Source organism: Gymnogyps californianus, chromosome 5, assembly GCF_018139145.2.
Source record: "Gymnogyps californianus isolate 813 chromosome 5, ASM1813914v2, whole genome shotgun sequence".
Classification (NCBI taxonomy): domain Eukaryota; kingdom Metazoa; phylum Chordata; class Aves; order Accipitriformes; family Cathartidae; genus Gymnogyps; species Gymnogyps californianus.
Genome location: NC_059475.1, coordinates 30,132,156 through 30,140,629, shown reverse-complemented (window position 1 = coordinate 30,140,629; position 8,474 = coordinate 30,132,156). Strand labels below are relative to the sequence as shown.

The window sequence follows — 8,474 nt, the reverse complement described above, 5'->3', positions numbered from 1 at the left end:
TTTATGTTAGTAAGAATTGGAAGTTGTGCCAGTGAATTAAATTGACTTGCACTTAAATAGCAAGCACCTTGTTTTGCTGTCCCTACAGCAGAATCACTTTAAAAACAGTTTAAAAAAAACCCTCTTGGCTTTGATTTGAACTAAGTGAATTAACCTGGTACTTCAGACTCTAACAACCTGATCTTTCAACTATGATCACCCTTAAAAAAGAGCATACTGCCTGCACCTGCAAGACCACCTATTCATATAAACAGGTATTACAGATAAGGTAGCCTTGCTTTTGTGGGGTTGCTAGACTGCCATGGACAAGGACCTGTTGGCATTCACAAAAATATGGGTTTCTTTTCCTCCACAGATGATGACCAAGGTATGTTCTAAGTAGCTGAGAAGCTTCTCTAGCTGAAGCTTCTTTTCGGCTATAGGGCTTAGCAACTAATATTTTTTTAATTTATTGCGCTCAGGGTTGGTGCTACTGTATAAGTAAACAATTAATTCTTATGCTTTTTAAATAAAATACTTTAGAATACTTTTATAATAAAAATTCTGTTGTGGATTTTTGAAGCCTGAAGTAGTGAAGAAACAATATAAAATGGCTAATGGGATATCATACACTATTAGGAAAACAGTGGCTTCATATGAAAATAACTGCTTGTTTGTCTTCCCTTCCAGTGTCAAACTGCTATGTGGCAGCAGATCTTCTGACCGCATCTCCAGTCACTTCCCAAACACAGGTCTTACTGTAACTGCAGTGATTCAAAGTGGAATGAAACTTAAAATGCAAGCACTACAATGCCATACAGGTAAAATCTATGCTTCTTTGTTAGGTTGGTCAGGGCAGCACCAGATAAACAGCAGAGCTAGGGCGAAGGAGGGAGCAGAATCTTGTCATAAGGGGTAGCAGAGAGGGCAGACCACTGGTGGCCTGCTGTTGTGCGTGTTTAAGCCAGCTCTGTGGAGCAGAAGTGTTAGTAAAGGGCTCAGTGTCCTAGGAAAAGTATTGCCTGGGAAAGTGCTGGAGCAGGGAAGGGAAGGTATTGTTCTCTTAAGGGTGCTGTATTTTGGAGCAGGATGGTTGAAGAAATTTTTGCATTTTTCCAATGAATTTATTTACAAGCCAAACAATGTTATTTATGTTGAACTTTACCTCTTTATAGTGCTGTGCAAAATCTTTACAGTATTATTAACTCTAGTAGATGAAAAATGTGTCTGGAATCACAGCCAGAAATCTTAAACTGAGGCAGAAGCGGTACTATCTCTATTGCTTTTGATGTGGCAAATATTACAGCGGGCCAGACTTTTAATCACACATTTGTGCTCAGTTGCTAGATGAGACGCTTTACTCAACACCTCAAAAGGGAAAAAGACAAATACAGGGAGCAATGTCTAATCAGAACATGATACTGATATGACATGGCTTTGAAAAAGGCAATGAGATCAAGAGGTGTTGGAGATTGAAACATCTCCAGTGGAAAGAGAGAAATACTAATACCGTTGAACAAAGTTCTGGTAAGGTCTCATGTAGAACAGTGCATGTTGACTGGTCACCTGTGTTTGAGGAAAATGAACTCATAACAGATGCATGCATGAGGAAGCATGGGAAAGGGAAAACCTGCCATTTGAGAGGACACCAGATGACTGTAGGTTAATTTGCTTGTCACAGCAACAAGTGAGAATGGACCTGTATGTTCTTTATGAAAGCAGTCTAGAGAAGGAAGATAAAGCTAGAAAGCCAATGTCGGTGTGAGAACAAATATGTTAAGGAATAAACTTAGGCTGAACGTGAAAAGAATGTTTCAGAGTTTTGTGGCATGTATGAAAGACTTGACAATGGTTAGGCTAACTTATTGGTGGACATCTAAAGTAGAAGCTGATGAACTGATATAACAAATGATTTATACAAAGGTATGTCAACGTTATTAAGCTGTGTTCTGTTGTTGCCTGTCTTCTGGATTTGTGATCAGAGCTCAACACCTGGTAGGAAGAGAAATGCTGATATCTCCCTAGACTCCATATAAGCAAAGGAAGCCTGTATTGTTTTCTCCTTAAAATAAAAGCTGCTGCAGGAGCTGAACAAAGATACAATTGCCCAACATGAATTTTCAGGGAAAAAGTACTTTTATTGCTGTTAAAAAAAAAAAAAAAAAAAGCCATGCTCAATGGCTATAGATGTCCAGGGACTTGGAGGATGACCAGCTTACTCGGACCAGTCTTAAGCCTTCCTATATAACATTGTACTTTTAGGAAATTAGATGTTTAATCACACCAGTTTCTTTGTAGTCTTCCCTCTCAGCAGTGTACATACTAGAGTTTTTAGCTTCCATTGGGAGAGGTGGGCTGTGAAATGAAGCCAATGGAAGCCTGAACATAAATCCCTCACACTGGTAGAGGTAATGATGTTTTACTTTAGGGCAAGTCTCTGCTTGCTGCAGCGTTTGTTCAGGAATTCAAATAAATGTTTATTTCACTACTTCAGCTACGCTGTAACACAGAAGTTCAGTCACAAACCTTTTTGCTCCTGCTTCATTTGGCTGCATGCTGATATGGCGAATAGGACACTGCAGGCTTTCTGGCAGCTTGAGGACAGTACTTGCTCTCCTTCCAGTCTCCTCCAGCTTAGTCCTGTTTAAGAATCATAGCCATGATAATTTGGTGTATATACTCCTCCTGCAGCGCAGTGAGCCCTGAGAGAACCCATGCTGCATATGAAGCATTAGATGAGGGTAACCTCAGGAGTGCTCCCTTTACAGATTGGCTGGAAGTGTTTTTTTGGTCAAAGTATTGTGTTCTGAATGAAGGTGAGGAAACAGACTACTACCTTTTAATCTAGTAATACTCTAGGGCAGTTTCATTTTCCTTCCCGCTCCCTCTCTTGGAGGTAAGATGCTCTTGATGGCAACAGGTTGAGACATGGTGGGAACTAAGATACAGATATAAATCAAATGACATCTGTGTCAGAAGTGGGGCTTCACCAACAGATGGCCAGACCCAATATAAAGACATGTTTGTGCAGTTACTGTCTGGAAAATCCAATCGTCCCTGACTTTATGAACTATGTATTGAGGTGACCCATGTATGTCTCTGAAGGGAAAAGAGAAGAAATATAAGAGTTGGATGTGGAATTTTTCTTGGGAGAAAGATGAGGAGCCTGCCAAGTGCTGTTGAATGTAAATTTTTTTTATGACCTAATTTTTTGCAATTCATGGTAGTACTACTAAGCTTGCTTGCTATCCAAAGGAATGTGATCATGTATATCCCTGTGCTGCTCACTCCTAAGTGTAAAGATATAACTAAAGCACTGCTGCGAGGAATTGTGGTTCTTGTGGTCTAAGGAGCAGATTAGTGCACTTGAAAATGCCTCTTTACCTATTCCAATATTTATATAGAATATAGCTAATAATTCTCCCTCCACTTCTGACTCTCCTGGTGAAACAGCAGCAGAGCTCAGTAAAGATGCACAAAAGCATGAGTTTGCTCCTCTAAGCCATGAAAACATTCTCTATTGCATGAAGGAATATTGATAACTCTTTTCTCTGTGAGACTATAGCTTCTGACTGTAGATTTCCCAAATATCAAACTGGTAGGAGGGGGAACATCGCAGCAGTGGTATCAAACCTCACTCCTATTGACCCTTCATTTTCACAGCACAGGTGCCCCCCACTAGGGCCATCACCACTGGTGTTTTGGTGGTGATGAGTGAAACTTTGTCCTGAAAGTGACTGAATTGTACAGTCTACACTTTAGCACTGACACACGTACCTGCATGCTCTTTCATACCCATCACGTTTTTCAAATGCATTAAAGAGAGATAGTGCCCTCTTACATGACACTGCAATGACTCTCCACCCACTCCTCAACAAGGCATCACCTGCTGTATTTATAATCTTAAAATATCATAAGACAAAACCTTGAGCTACAGGAACAGTAACTTCATTAGCCTGCTGCCAGTAGGCTGCTGTATTTAGTGGGCATGCTATAAAATGATATTTATTACTGTCCTATTTCCTGCAAATGTCTGAGCAAATCTCTCTGAAACAAACTGTATCTGACAGAAGGACCTTTCAATTTCAGGGCAAAATAAATCAGTTAGAATTGGGGTTAGTAATACAGGAGAGACCTGGGAAACATTCTGTTACTAACTACAGGCTTTGTTGCGTACCCCATCTTCTCTGCTGTAGTTTTGTGGGTGTGTAATCATGCCTATGATTTTGACTATTGCACTTTTATCCATCATTGCAGTTAAGCTCAGCAGTGCTGTTGGTGTGTGTGTGGGTTTTTTTTGGTTGGGTTTTTCTTTTGTTTGGTTTTTTTTTTTTGTGAACTGGTTATTGGGTTGCTGACCATCACAGTTAAGTCAGCTCAGGTCTGCTAAGAGTTGTATGATGTCCTACCAACCAGAAATTGCGATGAGAATTCCACAGAGACTATGATTCATGCCTCACGTAGTTTCAACCAAGGGCGTTGATGTAAACACCAGGCTGAGTTTACCTTAAGGGTAAACACGTAGAGCTGCAAAGCTCAATTAACTAGGGGTGATAACTTGGAGGAGAATAAAAGCTGCTCAGAAAATTATGGATGAAAATTCAAATTCTTTTCTCTTAAAAAAAAAAAAAAAAAGTCCTGCACTATCATGGGTAATTAAATTTTACATGCAACCTTCAGCTTTAAAACAAACAGAAAATATCATTACATAACCCCAATGGGGGGGGGGGGGGGGGGGCGGGTGGAATCTTTATAAAAGGCTAATTATGGTTACTGGCCCTGCCAAACCTGACTACCACAAACATTTCCTTCTGCTTTATAACAAGTGGAAGTTAAAGTAGGTTTCTGCAACATTGCTGTGAGGTTAACCAGTCTCTGTACCTTTGCAATACATTCTTTTCCATCTCCAGCGCTAAAGGTTCCTATTGCAAAGTGGCTATACGCATGTAAACCTAAACTTCAATGCAACCATTGTACAACTGTAGCATTGTTATGTTCTCATCAGAGTTAGACTTATTGCAGGCATATCCATGTTTTAAATGTGGGGTGTGGGCATATTTTTCCTTTAGCATTCCACCACAGAGCCAGTCACTAACACTGTAGAGCAATGGAGCTCCCCTGCTGTTAAGATTATTTCCCAACTCACCAGACATTTTTTTTTTAATTTTTTTTTTTTTTGTGGCTAGCAAATCAGGGAAGTTGAAAAGCAGAGCTGGATATGAGAAGCTTGGCAGGGGAGTAGCTTCAGAGTGGATGGGACTGTATTTTACAAGTGCTTAGGGAATGCTTTGTCTGCAGAAGTTAGCCTGTGTTTTGTAATGAGGTGTTCTACAAAATGCCATCTGGACAGCTGCATTCATTACTCCATTGTGAAACACAGTAAGTTTAAGCATGTTTTATCTGCGAATTTCACCTTGGCCTTTACTGTGACTCCATTACTAGAATCTGCATAACGATCAATACGATGCTTTAAGGAAAATATTACACCACAGGTTCATTTAAAATGTGTCAACAGTATTAAAGCAGTGTGTCAGGAAGAAATGAGAGGAAAAAAATCTGAAAAACACGTATTCTGGTTGAACTGATGCCAGATGGCACATACCTGGGGTTACATGCAGAGGTCCCTGTCCTGTAGAGTTCACAGTACACATCGGGAAACGGAGTTCAGCTCCATTCAATTAACAGCTAATTCAGGTTTTCTCTCACAGTTTGCTGTCCATTTTCTATCTGACTGTTGTGGGATATTTATTCTTTGGTCAGGTGTTGGGGGCAAAATCCCCTACCTCTCTACTTAACTGTCAGAGAACCAGGTATCTGCTGCTGATTGAAATGTAATTATTCTAGAGGCTTAATTGTGTTTTGCTATCACAGACATGTTGAATTCAAAGCGTGTGTGTTTTCAATGACAGGAGGACTGCTTTGGTATTTTTATTTTTGCATCTGCTTGAGCCAGTACTCATATTTAGCAGAAGCACTGGGAAGTTCAATTATCCTTTAAAAGGTGCATTCTTTAGCAAATCCCACAATTTTTAAGGTATTTCTCATGGTGCGGGAAAGACATGGAAATGCTAGGGGAAATGAGTATTGGGCTGTCAACAGAAATAACAATAACCAGCTATCTCTTTCTTTCCTATATTACTGTGTTTCTGGACATATGCACAAGCAGCCTAGGAAGTCAAAAGTATTTATGGATCCTGCTCTGTTCTGAGTGGCACAAAAGTACATATGCTTAATGCACTTATCAGTCAACTGTACACTTACGCTCTGCCTTTAACCTTAATATCTGATTTTTGCCCCTTGCTTTATACTATTGACCCTGACTCAGAAGTCAATGTGAAATCCCCAAGCTGTGTTGTGCCAGTGTCCCAAGAAGCCTTATTATGTGGACCCTGTTTCCCTTAGGAATACAAGTAGGATTAATTTGAAAGAAATTCCGAGGAAATTGTAATGTTTTTTTCCTCTCTCTTTTTTCCTGGCCTTTTTTTAAGGCATCAAGACTTATGAGATCATGTTCCCTGTGCATGTGTATTCCACTCTAATATTTTTTTTTAACCTGTGGCTGATCCCAACTGAATTTGACTTATTTATCAAAGACAAATCCTTAGAAGTCCTGTGGAAATAGATAGCTGGATAGAGGATTGAGATTTTTATTAATGCCCCCCTTGCTGATGATGACCCACCCTGAAGGAGAACACTATGGTATGTCTTTGCAGTGTTCTGAAATACTGGTGAATCCACTGATTGTTATTTTTTTTTCAGCCCAGTGATCATGAAATTACTTCATTCATGATATAAGTAATTCAGTGGGATTTCTGAGGCCCATGTAAATGCTTGTTGTTTCAGTGTGCTCTTTCTCTTCCTAAAGTCAGCCCTTAGGTGACACTCTTTCAGAGGGCAGTACAGCAGCTGTGTATCTACACCTGATCTTCACTCTCAGCACTATCCCAGAAATGCTGCTTTCTGTTTGGAGGTCTGACACTTCTGCTTGTCCAGAGCACCTAATCCAGATGCTCCTCCTATGACAAACACTGTTTGTATTCTCCTTCAGTTCTGTAAAGCTGAAGTATTTGGAGATCAAAGAGTGGAGGTTTGCATCTCCCAAGAATTCTTTAAAAAAAAAAAAAAAAAAAATGATGTCACACTGTGACTTCATTAAGCGAATTCTGGTTGAGCTGGGGCTGAAGTGTGATAATCCTTTAACAAATGAAGAAAACAGGCACTTTTGAAATTGGATGAGCTCATTAGTCTAAGGTACTACTCCATAAATTACGTAGAAAAGGCAAAATGTCATTATCTGTTATGATCCCATAGGAATTTATGAATTTACTAAACACTAATTATTGCTTAGTGGAATCATGGGAGAAACTCTGGCATTTTGGAAATTCTCCATGGCTTTTGGTTTTTTTTGCAAGGGAGAATTGCAGGACCACCTGATTTTGAATATCTGAATTTTTTCCTTAAGTCTTCCTTTTATGGCACCTATTCCACTGTGGTAAAATTTAAATTGCTCTAATAAATCAAAGCCTCTCTTTTACTCTAAGGAATTATTCTAGGATGGGGTACAGGGACAGTGATGGAGACAGCCATCCATGGCTCCTCATAGCTGGAGGACCAAAATCTCTTGATTCCCTTGCACAATGAAGATAGGTACAGACCAACTCTCTGAATGCTGTCCTAGTGACTGTCTGCTTTCCTGACTGGCAGCTGGACTTGCTCCCTGGTCAACTGACACCACCAGAAGACAAACTCTGCCTTGTTGATGCTGTATATTTCATTAACAACCATCACCCACTGCTCCTGAAGGAGGAGAGAAGCATGAGCATCATCTTGTCCTTTTGATGACTCCTTGAGCACAACTTTTGAGGTTATTCTTATTTTAAAATATCTTTCCACTAAGCAGCCATTTTATAAAGCACTGTCTATAACAGTCACAAGCAGAGGTGCTGTCAAGACTGGTGCGAGCTATGCAACCACTTTGAAGTCTGAAACTTTGCTAATAGGACTGTTTTCTTCTCCCTTTTGTAGGAGTGGAGCACAGTTCTGCAGGTGTGGGCAGGAGTGGTACCTCTCACTGGCTGCTGCTCTTCGTATAAGTAGATGAATATGACGCAATGTAAGCATGATTTTGACAAACTGCTTCTTATAAGTAACTACAATATCCAGAATAACAGACCAGATTCTGCAGGCTTTTTGCATGGCCTTTGAATGGAAGAAATGTAGCAATAACTGAAATCAGTACTGGAAGACTTGATTCTTCCTGAGTGGTGTTATTTTCTTCATTCTGACCCTAAAGCAGAAGGGTTTGGGGGATGTGATATATCATTTCACAATAAAAAACTTATCCAATTTAAAACTGTATTTTTCTCTATTTTACATTGATATCTAAGGTTGGGTATCAAGCCAAAACATTATTGATGCTTATTGTTTCAGAGCAGTTGTATTTTCATTCGATATCTTATGTAGATCTTATCTGGATTACTCTAACTGTTGTCACC

General features: G+C 39.7%; 1 long non-coding RNA gene across 1 annotated transcript; it reads left to right on the top strand.

Annotated features, from left to right (window-relative positions):
- Nucleotides 1-328: 328 nt before the first annotated feature.
- On the top strand, nt 329-8,218 carry LOC127017415 (uncharacterized). The gene is made up of 4 exons (XR_007766581.1): nt 329-367; nt 670-800; nt 7,684-7,843; nt 8,005-8,218. It is a non-coding gene; the product is annotated as an uncharacterized LOC127017415 (long non-coding RNA).
- The last annotated feature ends 256 nt before the right edge of the window (nt 8,219-8,474 follow it).